General features: G+C 35.2%; 1 pseudogene; it reads left to right on the forward strand.

The window, feature by feature from the left end:
- The first annotated feature begins 3024 nt into the window (after window positions 1-3024).
- LOC142606313 (hexokinase-3-like) lies at window positions 3025-18071 on the forward strand (annotated as a pseudogene).
- The last annotated feature ends 4020 nt before the right edge of the window (window positions 18072-22091 follow it).

Consider the following 22091-nt stretch of genomic DNA (forward strand, 5'->3'; position numbering starts at 1 on the left):
ATACAACTTTTATATTTTCTTCTATTCTTTGTTACTTTCTTCAAAAGATGTGAATATTTGTTTTAACTTCACAAGAATCCCAGCCCACTTTTGTTTCTAATTTCAGTTATAGGATTACCGCATTAGCTCTGCCAAGGCTCCTGCTTCTTCTTCTTCTTCTCTCTTTTTTTTTTTTTTTTTTTTTTTTTTTGCGCTTTCACAAGCCCTCCTCCAAGCCTTCATCACTCATGCTACCTAAACCCAAGGAGGGAGATGAGATATTGGAGGCTAAAAAGATGAGATCTCCATTGGTGAAGGGCATAAATTTGAAGAGCTCAGCACCATCCTCTATTCAAATTGTCGAGATTTAGGGGGGACGAAGTACCCTAGCTAAAGAAAAAGGAATTTCGTCGGCAAGGAGTAGAGATGTTCCATCGATGATATTAATGGATGTTTGCAATAGATTGCCACCCATGACCATGGGACTTGTTGATACTGATGTTGGCAAAGTGGTGCCAACAGCAAAGAGAACAGAATTTTCATCAATAAGGATCAAGGTTTTGTTGTAGGAGAATGGAATCAAAAGCAGTGATAAGTTGTTGAAACCATTCTTTGCACAAGCTTGATAAATTGGATGTGACACCCACCTTGGTGAGCTAATTTTGTTTTTGCCGATCTCTTGGCTATATTTATGGCCTGTTTGGATGTTTAAAAAAGGAGGGGGAGTAGAGTAGAGGGAATGAGAGTAATTCAATTACCTTGTTTGAGAGTTTTTTAAGGAATGAGGGGAGGGGTTTGGAGGGGTTTGAAGGGGTTTCAACTACCTCCAACCCCCTCATTTTTAATTCTTCCAAATTGGAGAGATTTTGAGGGAGAGTAGAGTACATAAAATTATTGATAAAGTAAATTACCTAATTTACCCTTATTATATTTATAAAATTACAATGTTAAAAACAATGGGAAGAGCTAATTACTCCCTTCCCCCTTACTAATTATAAAAACATCCAAACAAGGTGGAGGGTAATCATTCTCCTCTACTCTCCTCTCCACTACTCTCCTCCCCTCTACTCTCCTCTATTCTCCTCCCTCTCTAAACTCCCAAACAGGCCATTAGTGATGTGTTGAATAAGTTATGTCATTGCTTGTGTAGGATGGATCTTCTTTGGAAAATCATAAACCCATAGCAAGATAAAGACCCCTGAGGCTGAGTTCTTGGGGTAATTGAAGTCGAATTTCATATCAAAGTCAACTCTCCATTGATTTTGATAGTTGCAAAACATAAAGGTCAATTTGTAGGCGGTTGTGCTTGACCTTGAGTTGGCCATTGTGTTGAAAGTGGTATAAGTAACGTTCTTAACTGTAAATTTAAAGTCACGATGCCAATGCTAGGTTTGGGTCCATGTGAGAAAATGATGATTAATGAGAGGCTATCTCGAATAATTGGACCACATTGGGGATACTTTAATTTTTTAGTTGCTTGCTTGTTGGTCAATTTGGCGAGATTGTGTTTGCCAAGATTAGTTATCCATAACCACGAGTGATAAGCAATATTGCTGGCTATATTGGTACAACGCAATTGAAATGGAATGGGGGTGAAGATATCACTTGCCAATATAGTATAGGGGTGTGACACAACTACTGTATGTTCTAGTAGCCCCCAGTACTACATTCTTTTGGCAAATGCGAATAAAAATGTAGAGTTATAAGTTGTTGTTGCTTCATGCTTGTTGTAATGATGAAAAAAGTGTTGGCAAAGCCATAATTAATGATCCCATACAACGTTTACTGTTTGATCATGGTATTGCCCATCCATAACCACCTTTGCATATTGGGCCCTGATAGGGAAAATTTACCATTATAGTATGAGAAGACGCCTTGTAATATGGATATTGTGTATGCTAAAAGAGATGAATACCACAACTTGTAAGCATGTAGGAGGTACTTCTTTGATGCGCGACTATAATAGGATGTGCACATGTATGTACACTTTTAGATGTGCAACCAGATTTTCCCATTATACAATGAGTCTCATTGTATTATGGTTTATTGTAGGATGACTTTGGCTCTGACAATCATGGTGTAGTTGTTGGAACTTTCATTCATGAGGCCATTCTCATTGTGAAAGCATCATTTTCTAAGGTTGAAGTTGCGATGGATAGCAACATAAAGCTGCAATAAACAATGCCATGGCTGCCGTTAGTAACTTTGAACCCTTTTTGTTTAATTTCTTGCTTGCATTGGACATTTGATGAACTTGTTGTCTTGCCATCTATGCACAAGACCTAGTTGCTTTAACTTTCTCTATTGAGAGATAGTATCCGAAGTTGCTACAAACTGAGTGCCCATAGCTCATCTCAAGAGGATCAAAAAGGTTTCCTTGGTCAAGCTTAAGGAGAATAATAGAAACAACCATGAAGCTTCCCCTTTGCTTTGGTTAGAGAGCAATTGTGACAATAGATGTACATAGCACTTAGGTTGTTTCCTTGGCTAAGGAGTGGCTGTTTGTGTGATGCCCCAATTTGATTGATTGTGTGATATTTGTGGGTGTGTGATGAGTCCCACATTGGGTATTTACTGGGTTGAACTAGGCTTTATTAACAACTGCAAGGAGCCTCAATTGTGATTAGTCCTTTTGAGGTATAGTGCAGATGTAGCTAGCGCTTTTTCTTGGGTCATTACATATGGTATCAGAGCCGGCCCAGTAACCCTGTGTGGGCTCGGAGACACTACTCCACAAAGTAGGCCCTAATGAGGACGTTAGGGATTTAAGTGAGGGAGATTGTGATGCCCAAATTTGATTGATTGTGTGATGTTTGTGGGATTGTGATGAGTCCTACATCGAGTATTTATTGGGTTGAACTGGGCTTTATTAACAACTGTAAAGAACCTCAATTGTGACTAGTCATTTTAAGGTATAGCACAGATGTGGCTAATGCTTTTCCTTAGGTTGTTACAGTTTGAATGAAGGAGTGCTGCTCAGAACTTGATTGAGGATGAGTCGATTTTAGACGTTATTCTTTACTATCTTTGCTGCATTATCGATACATGGTTCAAGTGAGGCTTGAAAGTTCAACTTGCATATCTTGGCATCTGAATTGTTGGGAAGAGGCAGAAACTTGTAGCCACAAATTCATCGAGAGAAATCGCAGGTGAGTGTTCTAGATGCGAAGACTTTTGATATTGTTGCAAGTATTGATCTTCTTTAAGTCTTCCCATCCTTTTTCACTTGTTTTCCTCTTGTATTTTTGTTGGAATCTTGAGAATTTGAGATGGTTGTAATGTGCAATGGGGGCCACTGCCATGGAGACACTTTCATTTGTATTTAGTTTTTTGTGGACAATCCACTTATGCATAGAGCATCTCCTATTTAGTTGTATTGGTGTCACTTTGAGCTTGTACTATCCTAGCTAGTAGACATAATTCACATTTTGTACAAAGCAAACATAAATATGATATTCAAATGTATATTTTGTATTTTGGAATGAAAAAATAATTTGTACCTCAAGGATATGTATAGTTTGTGTGTTATACCTTGAGAATATGTTTGCACATCTCCTCGATAGGCTATGAGCATGTTTTTTCTGCGCAGACAACTCTTGTATGGTTATGAGCATTTGAGTATGTTAAGGTAAGCTTGCTTGAAATTTTTGTACACACCTTGTGGTTAAGTAGTATAGCTTTAATAGATTATACATGTAGTCTCTTGAGAATAACTCGTGCTTGATTGGAAATGTTGTGAATATGGCTTTGCCTTTGCAAGGGCAAGTCAGTAGACCAGTTGCTTGGTTTTTATACCTTTACGAAAATGTTATGGTTCAATGTACATCTTGCTGTCTGTGTACCGTTTGTTTAGTGCTCTATTAATGGGCAGATTTTGGTTTCACAGACGGCGATTCATATATATTGAAACTTGTCTCGCCACTTGGTAGTCGACTTATACTTAACATGTGTTAGGTTGCTACTTTGTTAGTTTCAAGAAGTCCCCACACATAGGCTGTGTGCCACGACTTAAATAATGCTCCCCAATGCAGGATTGTCGTGAAGTAGTAACTTAGCAAGTTCGAAGTCGAATCCACAAGGATAAAGGGAATTGATTAGCAAACCATAAGAGAATAAAACTAAAATAATAAAGTTTGATTGAAGAGATTTTTGATGGTTTAGTAAAGGTAATTTAAATTGAGAGAACATAACAATATATTAAGGTCTTAAGGTTTAGGGATTCACACACAACACATCTATTGGTAGTCTTAACAATATTTATTCTATAACTCAACTAAAATTCATATGAAGGATGATATTAGTTGGATAATTTAACAATAAAAACTCAAGAATTTATTGTCTAAGGTAGTTTCATGAAATTGATTAATTTTAGGCAAAACAAAACTAGTGAATTAGTTTTTAGGGAATACTAAACATTTAACGTGTCTGGAGTCTATGATAAATCAAAGAATTATACAGAACTAAACACTTTTGTAGATGAGTAAAACAATCAAAAACATAAAAGCATAAGCATTAAAACCAATAAATAATTGTTAAGAACATACAAAATTATGTTCTACGGTAGCTCCCCCCTGAATTTTGCCCTAAAGAACCATTAAATAGGTCATGGAATCCTATTACAAGTTGAATTCTCGTTTGGAGAAAATCCTAGGTTTTAAGGCTTCACTTAACCAATATCTTCGGCCCATTTAACTTTAGAATTCGGACTTTTGGTAAATTACAAAGTTGTTTCCCTTTAAGTTAACTTTCCAGCCTAACTTGAATTGTCTAGATGGAACATCTGAGTCGAAAGTTATGCTCAAAATACTAACTGGTGCGCAAGCTGGAATCATAATCCGAATTGGACTTGGATTTGGTGCAAATTTCCTTTGATTCCTTGCTCCAATTGGACTTGAATTTAATTGAGTCGCCCTTCTTTAACTTCATCATGACCTTTGTAAAAGTTAAGTCCATTAGCTTTCTTCTTTGCACAAATCCACTTATTTAATTTCATTATCCTACAAAAGACAAATTCACGTATTAAAATTCAATTAAGCACAAAATTAATTATTCAACATTATTCCAAAACCAACTATGAAATGCATGAATTAACTCAAAATAAGTTTGATAATACTTTCTGATAATGATATAAATATATAAAATTAAGCTATTATCATTGTGTTTTCATGCATTATAGTATATGGTGCACTTGTTTGTCACCATTTCATAGAGGCTGATTGTGTTCTCATAGACAGTGGCTTGAATAAAGCTTGTATTGCTATCATATTTTGAAGAAATCACGTACTTGCATATAACAATTTATGGAATGCACAATTTTTCCATTTTCTTGAGGAGGAGTTTTATCCTCCTGTATAGCGAATTGCCATGTGGTAATGAGGTAGTGAAAACAAGATGAGGAGTTTTACCCAATCAAAATGCCATAATTGAAATACAAGAAAATGCAGAAAAAGTACACGTTCGAAATTTTGACCCATAGTCAGCGAGAAGAAGAAATTGAGAGAGGTTGTGAGAAAGAGAGGGAAGGTTTTCTTGTACCTATATTTCCACCCCTTAGCTTCAATATTGTGAGAATATTAGCTAGCTGAATGGGCTTTTGCTCTAAAGTTTCAGCTTTAATGGTAGGATGTGGATTCTCCAATTTGAATCTAATTGGGGCCTTTTATATTGAGTTTGGGGTGATTTAAGTGACTGGTTTTTGGTCAATAGAAAAGGCTTTGAACCCCAAGGTATTGATCAAAGAGGTTATGGTTAGATTTGCTTTATTTGGGTAAGAGGGTTTGCTTGCTTTTTGCATAATTTGGAAAATAAAGAAGTCTAAATTCATGGGCTTATGTTTCCTAGATATGGCAGGTCCTTGGTAGTTGCATTTGGTTGTTGTAGCAGACAAGACTAGCCACTTAGGGTTAGCTATATGTTTTAGACAAAAAATGGTAGAGCAGCAAAATTGGGCCATAGTCAGCCAGAGAATAAAAACTCTTTTGGGGTGAAAATTTCAGGTACAAGACTTCCTTATGATCCAGACATTCTACCAGTGTCCCTCGCCCACTTGGTAGCATGCATGGGTTGGGCTCATACAAACGGTCTGAAAGAAACCGACTCATACTCTCCAAACCACACTTCCTAAATTTCTCCAATAAGTTACATAGGCTTGGGTCATGCTTAAAAGGATAAATAAAATATAATACATGAATTGAACTGACAAGGAAGTCGGGCTTGGTTGAATTGGGCTTGTAAAAAATGTGTCGCAAAAATAGGTATATGTTTATTGTTGTTAAAGTGACGTAGGACAAGGGGTGACAAGGTTTATTAGGGTTTTAGAAATGAAAACAAAGGTGAAATTCAAGATTTGGGTTGCTGTGAATGGTGCTGTGAATAGTAACCGTGAACAGTAAATAAAAGATAAATTCCTAAAAATCACTTCTAGGGTTCCTTGGCATCACACCTAGAAATAGTCTGCATCACACAAACTGTAACAAGCTTATAGCTCTAAACTCTAAAAATATAATTAATCTCTACCTCAATAGAAAATACTACATCTCTTTAAATAGAAGACTAAACCTAATCCAAGTAGGACTAGGATTTCTTAAAAACCTAATAAGACTTGGACTTGGACTCCTTGGGCTTAAATACTAAACCCAAATTAAATAAAACCCAATGGAAAAATAACATAGCCCATTCCATCAAACATAAAATTACTAAAATACTCCTAACACTTAAACTAATTAAAAGTCTTAGGACACCTTTAATTAGTAGTTTAGTAGGCTATTAGTATTTTAATTTGGAAGTAAGGTTATTTTTTTAATAAGACAATTAGGGTTTCCTAGCCAATAAGAACTAGGGTTTAGCAATCCTTTATAAGTAACCTATTATATTCCTTAAGGAGATAGCTGATATTTTGATGAATGAAAAAAAATGGTCTTTTGGTCTCTCTTTGGTCTAGTGTTGACTCCAAGTTCACCCTAAGTGCTGTCTCCTAGTGGTTTTCCCACTTGGTCTTGACTCCAAATTAGGCCTAGGTGCTAACTCTAAGCTAGGCCTAAGTTCTGACTCTTAGGTCATATCCATTTATTTTATTGTTGCTTTAATTTTGTTCTGATTGTCCTGTTTCATAAAGTCTATTTTTTTATGCTTTCCTTTTTCGGGTTCCCAATTATTAACTTACATCATGTTTCCTTAGTATTGACAAAAGTTTGGGGTTGAATTAGAATGACATTTAGTAAAATTACTGTTTTTTGTGTGAGAATTTTTTTTGAAGTTAAAATAAGTGTGTGAAAGGAAAAAGAAAATGGAAAATTTTGCCTAATGAGGTTGGAGATTTGGGAAAAGTATGGTTTTGCTTGTTTTCTGTGGAATATATGGATAAATAATTTGAAGAATTAGTTGAGATGCAAGTGGAATCTGGCTGAGTATTTTAAAGAATGAAAAAAAAAAGAATGGTTTTCAAGGTCGAAACTCGAAATTGTTTATTTGCGATATGGGAAAAAAATGGGTTTTGGGTGCTTAGAAATGGTTTCATTGGAAAGTTGTGACTCAAAGGCCAATAATGATATGCATTTAATCTTTGAGGATTTCACAGTCTCCCTATTTTGAAATAATATCTATAGTATTTCTTTTGTTTTATTACCTAGAAAAAAAAAGTTTTGTTTTAGTAGTTATAAAATGTCACTAAAATGATCTGCAATAATGTTTCACTCTGTTAAATTTTGAAAAATTGGGGTGCTGAGATGGGCCCTGAGGTGCCTGGTATTTACTTAATTGGTTTCATCTAGGAAGTCACTTTGCTAGGAGAATTTTGTTTATATATTAATGCATGCTATTGTTGTTTTCACTTCTGCATTGATTATGAAGTTTAATTTGTTGGGATGAATGTAACATCTTGTTCCATCAGTGTATGAGTCGTTTGTAACTAGGAAAGCTTGCATTGTAAAATTGATATTGGTTTTTGTTTATTTCATCAGAAGTGAGAAAGGAACTTACTATGCGCTAGATCTTGGGGGTACTAATTTTAGGGTCTTGCGAGGTCAGCTAGGAGGTCAAAGATCCATCCTAGAACCAGATGTGGAGCGGCAACCCATTCCCTAACATTAGATGACCAGCACAAGCGAGGTCCTCAACTTTGTAACTCAAATATTGTACTAACATTAAGCGTTTCTTTGAAATCTTACGACATACTGATTTATTTACTTTTTTGGCAAGCTAATGTGTTTTTATTGATTGCAGGATCTCTTTGATTTTATTGCTTCATCGTTAAAGGAGTTTGTTGAAAAAGAAGGAGATGGTTCGGACACTTCACTGATGAGAAGAAGGGAACTTGGATTTACGTTCTCTTTTCGTGTGAAGCAAACATCTGTTTCAACAGGCATTTTGATTAAATGGACAAAAGGATTTGGCATTGAAGACATGGTTAGTCGGATCATATTCTTGAAACTTGTACGACGTTGAAAGCGCCATAATTTTAGAAATTTTGTGAAAGGCAACACGCTTGGAAAACTTTTTTTGTTGATGCTGAAGGCAGTTTGAATCAGCTCTAATATCACCAGATCAATCTAAACACTGATCGAGAATAAGCATGACCTTGCTTTGTGGTCTGGACAGTTTTTTTTTTTTTAATATCAAAATTTTTTAATACATTATCGTAATGTGGTGTGCTGTCAGCTTGGAAGAGAGGTTTCCGAATGTTTAGAACAGGCAATGGCCAGAAAAGGCCTAAATATGCGTGTAGCAGCACTTGTAAGGAAGAATGACTTCTTTTTTTTTTTTTTTAGAGAGGTTTAGCATCCTCGTACAATTTACCTTCTCTTAATGTTGAACAATGACTTCTTTTTTTTTTTTTTTTTTTTTTTTTTTTAATTTTAAATTTAAGGAAGAACACTGTTTAGCTTATATTAAAATAAATTGGCCGAATTGGCCTGAAGTATACCGGAAATTGATGGTGGAATATTCTCTATCCACACCTCAAGGTCAGATAAATCAGAAGCAGATCAACCAAGACTATGAGCTATCTTCTTACCTGCTCTTTTAGTGTGAGAATAACATAATGACTTGAATTAGTGTTTTATTATTTTAGGGGATCATTGACCATTCGAAATAGTGGGATGCAATAAGTTAAAGCTTTATTATGTTCTAAGGGTATTTGCGTATTGTAATTTGCTTTAACTTGAAATAGTGTTTTACTATTTTAGGGGATCATTGACAATTTGAAATAGTGGGATGCAATAAGTTAAAGCTTTATTATGTTCTAAGCGTATTTGCGTATTGTAATTTGCTTTAACTTGATTTGAAAGCTGGCTCACCATATGATAAGCGCAAGCCTTGGCGTTACATGATATCTTAGATCTAAGCTGATGGTGTTTCTTGCTTACATGTGGTATGCAGAGTTTATATTTTTACTTTTGAATTGTTTGGTTAAAGCTGCAACTCCTTTAAGCTGTGTGAAAATAATTGAACGCACAAAGATAAATTTAAAAAAAAAAAATATATTTAAACACAACTACGCCTTAATCTAAAAATTTATTTCGCTACATGAATCCTTGTTTCACTTTAAGCCCTATCAAAGGCCAATATATTTGAGCCAAGAAATTGTACATAAATTTATAGTAGCTTGCTATGAATCTTTGCCTGAAGTGGTTACGTGTTTGATTTATGTTAGTTTTTCCTAATCATACTAAATAATTAATGCCTTCTGTGTTAAGTAAAATGAAATAGACTTGTGTTTGCCTGGACATACTCAGTACTTAATATGGTGGCTGTTAATGCAATCATAATAGTATCTGAGGAAGCTGTGATACATAATAGATCTTTAGAAGTTTTTAGGCCACTACTATTGACCTAAGTAGGTATTGTTTATAGATTTCTGTTGGATATTGCTTTCCTATTCCACTGTTAAAATATCGCAATTTTTTCAAGGGCAAACTGTTAAAGGCAATAACATTGAACTTATTAGAAAAAAAAGGTAATATCATTACTTCTTGACTTGAGTAGACATTAACCACCATTTTGATAGCTTTAGCTCTTATTTTAATTTGTTCATTATTTTCAGTGGCGACTCCTAGATTTTTTTTCAATGGGGTTCAACAATGATAGAGCAAGAAATTTGTCATGGGAGTAAATAAAAAATAAAATGATTTTTTTTCCTGTACATACAACTTTCATATCATATACAATAATCTAAAATAGTATTCTAAATACAATTCAGTATATAATACAACTATATTGTACAATAATATAAAAAAGTTATTAATAGTTTAAAGATCAGTAATACATCAAATTTAATTAATAATTAATCATACATTTTTGTCAAATTAATAATAACTTATTATATTTATATGTATGATCAAATAAATAAAAATAGATGATAAAGAAGAATACTAACACACCTAAGAGTAGAACTAGGAGTAATGCGAAACAAAGAAAATAAATAGTAACTAATATAAGTTTTTACTTTTGAAGTGTATGGCTTTTTTTTTTTTTTTTGATGAGCATGTATGGCTTTTTAATCATACATGTGATTGCTCTCTTGGAATTTGAGCAAGCACTAAAAAACTTCTTGAACTTGAAAATCTATAGAGTATTTATCAAACAATTTGATCAAATAAAGAGAAAAACTAAAAAAATACATAAGAAAGAAAGAGAATGGGAAAGAATCACCAATGTAGATAGAGATATATTGGTTGTAACAGTAGTGTAATTTTTTGGTTATGGAGAAAAAAAGTGCATGAAAAAACAGCTTCATTTTGTTATCAACAGTAAAGTAAGACAGAGTCCTGCAGAGAATATACACATATATTTTTAACAAATGAGCAAAAATGAAACTTTTTTTATAATAATATTCAATACACAATATGTTCACAAAAATTTTATAATAAAATCTAGGTGGCAAGTTGTTAATGGTAGGTAAAAAATGATGTTAATTATGAGTCCAATTAAAACTTGTTATATAACATTTATTATGAAAATATTATGAAAGTAGCATTAAGATGATCATATTCAAATTTATTTTATTTGGCTTTAAATAAAATTTAGGGTCAGGTGTTCAAAATTTTATTTTAAAGGGTCAAAACAAAAGTTAAAAAAATTTATATATAAAAAAATAAAAAAAATTGACAAGTCAGGGGGTTCATTTGAACCCCCTGTCTCTAACATAACGCCGCCCCTGGTTATTTTTGAACATATAGGATATTGTCCATTAAGGGAGGTCCTGATTACCTTGCAGTTATTCTTCTTTTTAATATAGTTTTGGTTATTATTGCTTTTAAGCGACGTGATGAAATTAAGTGCTACATTTTTCCACAAACTGAAAAAACAAAGAAGTAATTGATATTGTGAGTCATTGTTGTTATGATCCTAAATGATGTTATAGTAACCATTTTCAGCGTTGAAAGTTGAAATCGATAGCTTGGTATTGTAAAACATCTTTTAGAGAAGTGATTAATGGCCATATGTATGTACAGTTTATGATGTGTGTTTTCTATGAATTTATGTGATGATTATGAAATATTTAGTTAAATCTAGTTGGATTAGATTGGCTTAATCAATATATAGTGTTAACATATAAAGATTGAACTTAGAGTGGTTTCTTGGTCAGCCTTGTATGACTTTGTGAGCTTTCCTAAGTTTCCTTGTGGCGCATACAAAATCGTTCTACCATTTTTACGAAGTTTCTGTGCGAAACAGTGGATTTGAGGATATCTCATTATGATAACAACATATTTTAGGCCTTTGAGTGTGACAACTTCTCATGCATGAAATATTACACCCTGCTAAGCTATGTATCTTAGCATTAATTTTTATCATCATTATCTTGACGTCGGAAATGTGTATATTTACATGGTGATGAGCAGATGAGGTTCAGCTTTTTTGAGGGATAATAGTAATTCCTTTTTTTTTAACCCTCTGATCTATTTGTTTTGAGCAATTTCCCCTTTCAACTCAACCTCAAGCTTACTGGGCTTAGGCCAATCTTAGTGTTTGTGTGTAAACCATCAATCTTAGCGTTTGTTTGTATAATACACAAACTTGTACTACACACTCTGCCTCCTATATAAAGGTACCCATGTATATTTTATTACTTAAGAAATACAATACTATTCGTTCAGTATTTCTAATATGGTATCAGAGGCATTGCTCTAACATTTTCTTGGGTCTTGTAGTCTTTGCCTTTGTTGGTATTCTCTGTTGCCTCAACTTCTCCGGTTGGTAAGCTTTCTGCGTCCTCTCTTGACTGCTTTGCCACCGTCAGAGGTCCTCAATGTTGAATCTCCACCGCGAGAAGCACTCTCTCCATTGTCAAAGACAACTACCTTCTCGAGTCAGTCCATTGTGATCTCCAATTACGACACCATAAATATTATTCTGTAGACCTTAACCGATCTACTCAATGCTGCCAGAATCATCCCTATTTGACCTTTCATGCACCGCCACATGCCAGTCAAAGTTTTGGCGAAGTTCTTCCATGTGCCTGATGCGTCTAAAGTGTTTTTGCAATTTTTGCAAACGTCTTGGCCATAATATTGAGACTTGCTATCAACGCAACAAATTAGTTGTTTCCATTTCTACTTCTACTGCTACTGCTACTAACACTGAGAGTATCTAACCAATGGCTCTCGTCTCCGAAAAGTCCAAGTCATCTGAATCCACTATCACCATTATCACAATTGACCTTCAAAACATCATTTCTAATACCATTCGTATAGTTGGTAATGCATATTATTCATCTTCTCTCTTAGTTTCATTTGGTATGTCTCATTCCTCTTGGCTTATGGATTCTGCTTGTTGCAACCACATGACATCTCACTCATCCTTATTTTCTCAACTTGAACCTGCACCACACCCTTTTAATATTCGCACAACTAATGGTTCTACAATATTTGGTCATAACATAGGTTCCATCTCGACCTCTAACCTTTCGGTTCCTGGGGTCTTTAATGTTTCTTACAAATTTTTTTTGTGTGGGACAATTAGCTAAGTTGGCTTATTGCATTACCTTTGATTATTCTGGGTGTATTGTGCAAGATCCGAGGATGGGATAGGAGCTTAGGACCGGTCCTAGAGTTGGACGTATGTTTCCCATGGACAACCATTGTCTTCCACCTATTGCTCCAGTTTCTGTTGCTGCTGCAATTTCTTCTATTCCTTCTCTTGCACTTTGGCATGCCCGACTTGGTCACTTATCTTCCTCTTGAGTATAACACTTGGCTTCTAGAGGTTTTTTAGATTCAGTGTCCACATAAAATTTTGATTGTGTTTTGTGTCAGTTAGGAAAACAACCAGCTTTGCCTTTCAATACTAGTGAATCAATGTCTACTGATATCTTTGACCTAATTCATTCTAATGTCTGGGGGCCTTCCTCTGTTTCTAGTATTGGTGAATCTTGATATTTGTTGTCTTTATTGATGATTATTCCTGCTATAGTTGGATTTTTCATATGAAATATTGTTCTAAATTATTGCAAGTATATTATAATTTTGCAAAATGGTTGAAACTCAATTTTCCAAATCTATCAAAATTTTTTGATCTGATAATGCTCTTGAATACACTCAATAGGATTTTCAAGCTATTTTGCATTCCCATGGTACTATTCATCAACTAACTTGTTGAGGTACCTCTCAACAAAATGGTCGAGCTGAACGAAAACTTCGTCATATTCTTGACACTATTTGTGCTCTCCTTCTTTTTTTGCCAAATTTCCAACTCATTTTTGGGGAGAAGCTGCTTTTCATGCTATTAATCACATTCCCAGTCCTGTCATCCAAAATCAAACTCCATATAAGTGCCTTTTTAGGTTACCTCCAAACTATCACCACATTCTCTTCTTCGGTTCTGCTTGTTTCATTCTTCTTCAGCTGCATGAGCATAACAAACTTGAGCCTCGGTCTAGACTTTGTTGTTTTCTTGGCTATGACAAAATTCAAAAGGGGTATCAATGTTATGATCCTGTCTTCATCGTCTTTGTATCTGTGGTTGGTTGTAAGTGAATCTATAAGATCAAGATTCGCTCAGATGGGTCCATTGAGCAATATAAAGCTCGTCTTATTGTAAAATATTTTACATAGGAGTATATGATTGATTATGAAGAGACCTTTGCTTTGGTTGCTCGAATCTCATCTGTTCGTGCCCCCTTAACTGTTTCCGCTGCCAGTAAATGAGACATTTTTTAGATGTATGCCAAAAATGCCTTCCTTAATGAGAATTAAGTGAAGAAGTTTATATGCAACCTCCTCTTGGTCTCTTTAAGGAACCAAACAAGGTTTGTCACCTTCGACGTGTACTTTATGGCCTTAAACAAGCTCCACGAGCTTGGTTTGCCAAGTTTAGCTCTACTATCTCTCACTTGGGTTACATTGCCAGTCATTATGATTCTACCGTATTTCTTAGTTGCACTAACAAATGCACTAATTTGTTTCTCCTATATGTAGATGATATAATCATAACTGGTGATGACCACAGTGGCATTCAAGAACTCGAGGATTTTTTCAGTTATCAGTTTGAGATGAAAGATCTTGGACATCTTAACTACATTTTTGGTCTTGAAATCACTCATTCTACAGATAGACTTTATATTACTCAAGCTAAGTATGCTTCTAAACTTTTGTCTCGAGCTAGACTTACTGATAGCAAGACTTACTGATAGCAAGACTGTTGACACTCTAGTTGAACTTAATGCGCATCTAACTCCCACAAAGGGGAAACCATTGTTAAATCCCTCTCTTTACAAACACTTGGTTGGCAGCCTAGTTTATCTCACTGTCACTTGTCTAGACATTTCCTACTGTTCACCAAGTGAGCCAGTATCTGTCTGCTCTACAATTGACTCACTGTGCTGCTGTTCTATGTATTCTTCGATACTTGAAGGACACTCTCTTTCATGGTCTTTTCTACTTTGCTCAGTCTCCTCTTTTTATTTGTGCATTCTCTAATGCTGCTTGGGTAAGAGATCCCACTGATCATAGGTCCACCATAGGCATTGCTTTCTTCTAGGAGCTTCTCTGATTTCTTGGCGAAGCAAGAAACAAACCCTTGTGGCACGCTGTAGTATTGAAGCAGAATATTGTACCCTTGCTGATACCACATTTGAGCTCTTTTGACTACAATGGCTTCTTAAGGACTTAGGTGTGTCCACATCTTCTGCTACTCCTCTTTATTGTGATAACTAGAGTGCCATTCATATTGCTCACAATGATGTCTTCCATAAACTGACTAAACACATTGAGATCGATTGTCATTTTATCCGTTATTATCTTGTCCATGGTGTTCTCAAGTTGGTCTCGGTCTTCTCAAAAGATCAACTTACAGATATCCACACCAAGTCACATCCTAAGGGATACTTTCGTGCTTTGGTTAACAACCTCAAGTTGGTCTCACACCCACCTTGAGTTTAAGGGGGGCTGTTAATGTGAAATAGGCTGTGGGCTTTAGACCCACCTTATTTACTTTTATATCACACATACTTTTACTACACACTTCACCTCCTATATAGAAACGCTCGTGTATATTTTATTATTTGAGAAATACAATACTATTCATTCAGTATTTCTAACAACGTTTATTTACAACTCGAGTTACTTGTGCAACTATTGCACTTAGATTTTGTGCATAATAAATTTTATTTATGTTCTTAAGTAGGTTAATGATATAGTGGAAACTTTAGCTCTTGGACATATCATGATCCAAACACTATTGTTGCAATTATAATTGGAACTATTTGTTTATGTTTAGACTCCTTTTATATAAGATTAGTTTACCTAAAAAATTAGTCAAGTAGTCACTTAAATTAATTATTCAGATTTAGGTTAAACTTATGCAATCATATTACTTAGTGTAGAAAAGTAAAGAAGACAGCAATATGATTACTCAGGAAAACCAATGAAACCAAACGTTTCGAGGTAAAAGCCTAGGGAGGATTTAACCTTGCTATCCTCAAGGTAAACAAATCCACTATGATAGAATGAAAGATTACAATAAATTTAAACCTCAAATCTAAAGCTACCTCTTGTAAAACTTACTAACACGGCCACGTACAGCTTCGACTCTACAAACTCTTTTATCTTGGATTTGCTAAACACGAACTCCCACGTTTGTGACTTTGGAATCCCATTCAAAGGTTTAGATCATCAGTAGTTGTTGATATTGTAGCAGCAACTTTAGATCTGTTGGTTCTAATAATATGTTGATGAAACTCCGATAGTGACTTTGAAAGAAGAAGACACAGCACCTTTTAGATATCATAATAAAACATGCCTTAGGGGTTTCCTTTAAATACTCTGTGAAATAGATCTAAAATCCTAATCACTTAATAGGCTTAACAGGCTGGTGGGCTTTAATTAAATTCTGCAGAACCCATTCTTAGATCAGTCGAACTTGTTCTTTCAATCGGTCAAACCGGGCATGTTTCGAATTCCTAAACCTGCAGCTTTCTTTTTCTTGTATTTTGACTTGTAGCCCCTTGAGCATTGTCTAATAAATCCTATAGACTCTAAGATCTATATTTAGACAAGTTTGTGTTTACAGTTTGCCAATTGATCTTGAAAGCTCAGATTTGTGTTAAAAACACAAGAGCTGTTTAAACCCCAGATAAAAAATTACGGCTCAATTGATTTTACTCTAACTTAAACTAAGTGCGGAATAGAGTAAATGCGAGCAAACAAACAAAACCGCTACTATAACCCATATTCAATAAAACACAGCAGTAAAGAGAAAGCTAAAAGAGTAGGGAAGAGAGATGCAAATACAACATAACACATCGATGTGGTATAGAAGAGGAAACCGAAGAACTTGGCGAAAAACCTCTCTGCCGCCTTCCAAGCAGTAAATCGATCCACTAGACAATAAGTTGGGATACACGAATAGCAAAATACCCTCCAAGCCTAGTCTACCCAATGCACCTAAACCCTCCAAGCTCCTACTCCAACAAGGTTTCTCGGAATTGTGTCTTGTCTAGCTTTCTGGATCCCGCAATGCGCTTGATTGCATCCGCCAAAGCTTGGCTTCTCCTAATACTTTCCAGCAGCACCAAAAACTCATTGGACACTCAGTATGGGTGTGGTAAGTGTTTGGACTATCAAGCTCTCAAGGGCATAGAAATGAAGAGGTAGAAGTAGAGGAAAACTACAATGGATGGTGTGTAAAATTGAGGGTATGACAATCTCACACTCTCAAGGGTTGAGGCTAGGGTTTTCTCTTCTGAAAAGCTCTCTACTCAATATGTGAGTAATGATGGTATATATAGTGTGTATGAGGATTTAGTGGAGTAGATAGGACAAAATAGCAAAACAGACTGTTTCACGGGTATCTCGCAGGAAGGTCTTACCCGTGAGACACTCGCAAAAACCAGCTGTCACCATCTGTTTTGACTCTTCGCATTCCAGTCATGTGCAAGGCACATGCATCATTTTGCGGGATGCTTAGTCGCAGGCTACCCGCAAGAAATCTTCTATCTTCACATGCTTGAGTCTTCACACACACTCTCTCTCTATATCACACAACCCTTACAATAAAATCCCACATAAAGTACAGGGTATAAAAAATTGAACAAAAATTACAATCAAATTTGGCACAGAATTAAAGCCAACACAAAACAGTTGTAAATCATAACTTTACAGATCTAAACTTTTAGAACTTAACAGGAACGGGTACAAATGCCTATTATTTGGAGCGGACAAATGCTATCATTAAGTGTCAAGGGCTTCTTGCAACACTTGGAGGCATGGTATCCTTTCTTTATGTCTCTAAACAAACATCATCAGATTCTTTATCAGATGAATTGATTTACTTTGTTATATATTTGTTAATGTTGACTCATCCTTATTTGCATTAGGTTTTCAACATGGAATGGGGAAATTTCTGGTCATCTCATTTACCGAGAACTTCTTATGACATTGAGTTAGATGCTAATTGCCCTAATTCTGAGGATGTCACAAGAGGTAGAAATATTCGGAGGTAGTCTTCCAAAATTATCAATGCCCTTTATTTTGAAGCTCTCTCTCTCTCTCTCTCATGCACAACAATGTATGCAAACACAAGATATTTGCATTTGTGTTGCTCACATGAGACTCTATCTATGTTGTGCTTTCAATCCTGTTGCCATAGGCTCCTAATTCTATATAAAGATGCAAGTTTAGCTTCCTAAAATATAAAGTGTAGAGTCCAATACTATAATACTATAGCAAATCTTGGATAGTAAAAAATAAAATGAGGATCTACCCAAGCTATTGTCCTTTTATAGTGCCTATATATAGTGTTTTTGTTTTGTCTGTGTGCATAGGTAAAAATTTTACATTTGCTCGATGTTATTCTGAATAGCTTGATGGTATTTTTTTTCCACGACTATTGATGCTTTGTATCTTTGTAGAAAAAGATTAATTGTGTTTTGACATTTATTGTAACTATTGTGTACAAAAATTTAAACAATTCTTTGTTTCTTCATCTTTGATTTCACATTAGGATTCCTATCCTTGATATGAAACATTAAATTACAAAATGGAAATTATAAATCGAACTTAAATTAAAATTAAAATTAGGATTTCAATCCTTTATATCCTCAAATATCCAATAAATGCTAAAATATCAATTTCCAATAAATTAAAAGACAACTTTAAAGTACTTTTTGCATCCTCTTCCTTTGTTGTTCTTACATTCATTTGAAGTACCACCAATATAAGCTTGTTAAGAAAACATGTGGAGAAATGTATTACGACATGTAGAAGTTAGATATCAAATTTGTAATTTTGCTATATTAAAAAAATATGCACTTCTAAAGCTAAAATTTTTTGTCAGTTTCTATAACATAGTCAAAAACTTTCCTAACTATGTAGAATTTCCATCCAAACTTGAGATTATATTCATTTAATTATATTTGGAAAACAAATGTTTTTCCATTTAAATTTTCTACTTGCAAATGTAGGATGATTTTAGATTGTTGTCATGATACCCATTGACAAAGCATAACATAGAGCAAAAATAAAAACCCCCTTTCACAATCATCAATTTATAATATTTTAAACTAATATAAATAATAATTCATAAAACATTCATTAAAAAAGACATTTTATATTATTTACAATCCATATAAAATAATAGAATTTGTTAATGCAACTGGAATTGAATCTGATTCTTTTTTTTAAGATCAAAGATAGAAAGAATCAATTTCTCAATATGCAACTCTTGATCCTTTTTTTTTTAAACTTGTTAAGTGCAACTCTTGATCTAACTTATTGTTTAATGGGCAAAGACAAAGCAAATAGTTCAAAAAAAAAAAAAGCATTCATAAATATCTTAAAAATGTGAATCCTTCTACAATCCATGCAAAGTCAATCACTATGTAGTGTTTTATTATTCAACTGTCATGCAAAAGACCAGAACATAAAAATATGAAATATGACACTAAGCTATCCATTAAACCCATCTTCCTGATGACCCCAAACCTATAAAAATCCGAAAAAAGTCTTAGATTACAACAATTCAAATGTTAATGTTAGAAATACTGAATGATTGTATAGTATTTCTTAATGAAAGAATATATATGCGTGCCTTTTTATAGGAGTCATCTGAGTGTAGTACAAGAATGTGTGCTATACAAGTAATCTAGTTGGGCCTAAAGCCCACAACACTATACATGTTAACAGCTCCCCTCAAACTCAAGGTGGATGTGAGACCAACTTGAGGTTGTCAACCAAAGTGCGAATGCGTCCCTTAGGATGTGACTTGGTGAAGATATCTGCAAGTTGATCTTTAGAGGAGAGTGAGATCAACTTGAGAGCACCATGGACAAGATGATAACGGATAAAATGACAATCGATTTTGATGTGTTTAGTCCGTTCATAGAAGACATCGTTGTGAGCAATATGAATAACACTCATGTTGTCACAATAAAGAGGAGTTGCAGAGGATGTAGACACACCTAAGTCTTTGAGAAGTCATCATAGCCAAAGGAGCTCAGATGTGGTATTAGTAAAGGCACGATATTCTGCTTCAGTACTGGAGCGGGCCACATGAGTTTGTTTCTAGCTTCGCTAAGAAATCAAAGAAGAACCAAGAAGAAAGCAATAACTAGTGGTGGACCTGTAACCAGTGGGATCTCTAGCCCAATCAGCATTAGAAAATGCACGGAGAATAAGAGGAGACTGAGCAGAGTATAAAAGACCATGGAAGAGAGTGCCCTTTAGGTATCAAAGAATGCGTAAAACAACAGCATAATGAGTTGATTGTAGAGCAGACAGATATTGGCTCACTTGGTGAACAATATAGGAAATGTCTAGATGAGTGACAATGAGATAAACTAGGCTGCCAACCAAGCATCTGTAAAGAGAGGGATTAGACAATGGCTTCCCCCTTTGAGAGAGTCAGATACGCATTAAGCTCAACTAGAGTATCAACAGTCTTGCTAGCAGTGAGTCTAGCTCGAGACAAGAGTTTAGAGACATACTTGACTTAAGTAATATAAAGTTCATTTGTAGAATAAGTGATTTTAAGACCTAAGAAGTAGCTGAGATGTCCAAGATCTTTCATCTCAAAATGTTGACTTAGAAAATCCTTGAGTTCTTGAATGCCATTGAGGTCATCACTAGTTAAGATTATATCATCCACAAATAGGAGAAGTAAAATAGTGCCTTTGTTAGTGCGACAAAGAAATAAGGCAGAATCATAATGACTGGTCATGTAACCTAAGCGAGAGATGGTAGAGTTGAATTTGGTAAACCAAGCTCATGGAGCTTGTTTAAGGCCATAAAGTGCACCTCGAAGGTGACAAAGCTTGTTTGATTCAACAGAGAGACCAGGAAGAGGTTGCATAAAAACTTCTTCACTTAAATCCCCATTAAGGAATGTTTTTTTGACATCTAACTGAAAAAGATCTCATTTACTGGCAGCAGTAATAGCTAAGAGGGCACGAACAGATGAGTTACGAGCAACCAGAGCAAAGGTCTTTTCAAGACGAGTTTTGTAGTGCTCAATGGACCCATCAGAGCGAGTTTTAATCTTATAGATCCACTTACAACCACCCATAGATTTCCTAGGGGGAGTGTCACCAAATCCCAAGTATGGTTTTTAGATAATGCATTAAGTTCCTCTTTCACTGCAATCTGCCATAAAGGGTCAGTGGAAGCCTCACGATAGGTGTGAGGCTCGTGCAATGTAGCAAGGGTAGTGTAACAATGATAGTCAAGTAAATGTTCAAGAATGGATCTTACCCGAGTTGAGTGACGAGGTGGAATGTCTTGTGTAAGATCTTCAGGCGGAGTAGGAGCAGGGGACTCAAGCTCAAGGTTAGGGTTGGGTAGCTCGTCTTTGACCTATTCATCTTCCACCTGTTCATTAAAGGGTGAACTAGGAAAAGGATTGATGAAATTTGGTGGTTGGACAGAGAAGTCTATAGTAGGATCAGGAGCAACTACAGGGGGATCAGGAGCAGCTATAGAAGGAATATGTGCCTTATCTAGAAAAAGATCTAAGACAGAGTAGGAAGATAGAGAGGCACGAAAGTGAGAGAGCTTAACAAAGAGGCGATATTCCCAAAAGACGAAATTGCAAGAAATACGAAGACGATGAGAAACAAGATCATAACATCGATACCCCTTTTGAGTTTTGTCATAGCCAAGAAAACAACAAAGCCTTGACTGAGGCTCAAGTTTGTTATGCTTATGTGGCTGAAGACGAATGAAACAAGTAGAACCGAAGAAGCGAAGGTGATGATAATCTGGAGATAACCCAAAAAGGCGCTCATATGGAGTTTGATTTTGGATGACAAGACTGGGAATACGATTAGTAGCATGAACAACATGAAGTGCAGCTTCGCCCCAAAAAGGAGCAGGAACTTTGGCAAAGAGAAAGAGAGTACGAACAGTGTCAAGAATATGACGAAGTTTTCATTCGGCTTTACCATTTTGCTGAGAGGTACCTAGATAAGTTAGTTGATGGACAGTGCCATAGGAATGTAAAATAGCTTGGAAAGCATATTGAGTGTATTCAAGAGCATTATTAGATCGAAAATTTTTGATGTGTTTGGAAAACTGAGTTTCAACAATTTTTGCAAAATTACAATATACTTGCAATAATTTAGAATGATGTTGCATATGAAAAATTCAGCTATAGATAGAGTAATCATCAGCAAAGACAACAAA

This window comes from Castanea sativa, chromosome 8 (assembly GCF_040712315.1).
Source record: "Castanea sativa cultivar Marrone di Chiusa Pesio chromosome 8, ASM4071231v1".
Lineage (NCBI taxonomy): Eukaryota > Viridiplantae > Streptophyta > Magnoliopsida > Fagales > Fagaceae > Castanea > Castanea sativa.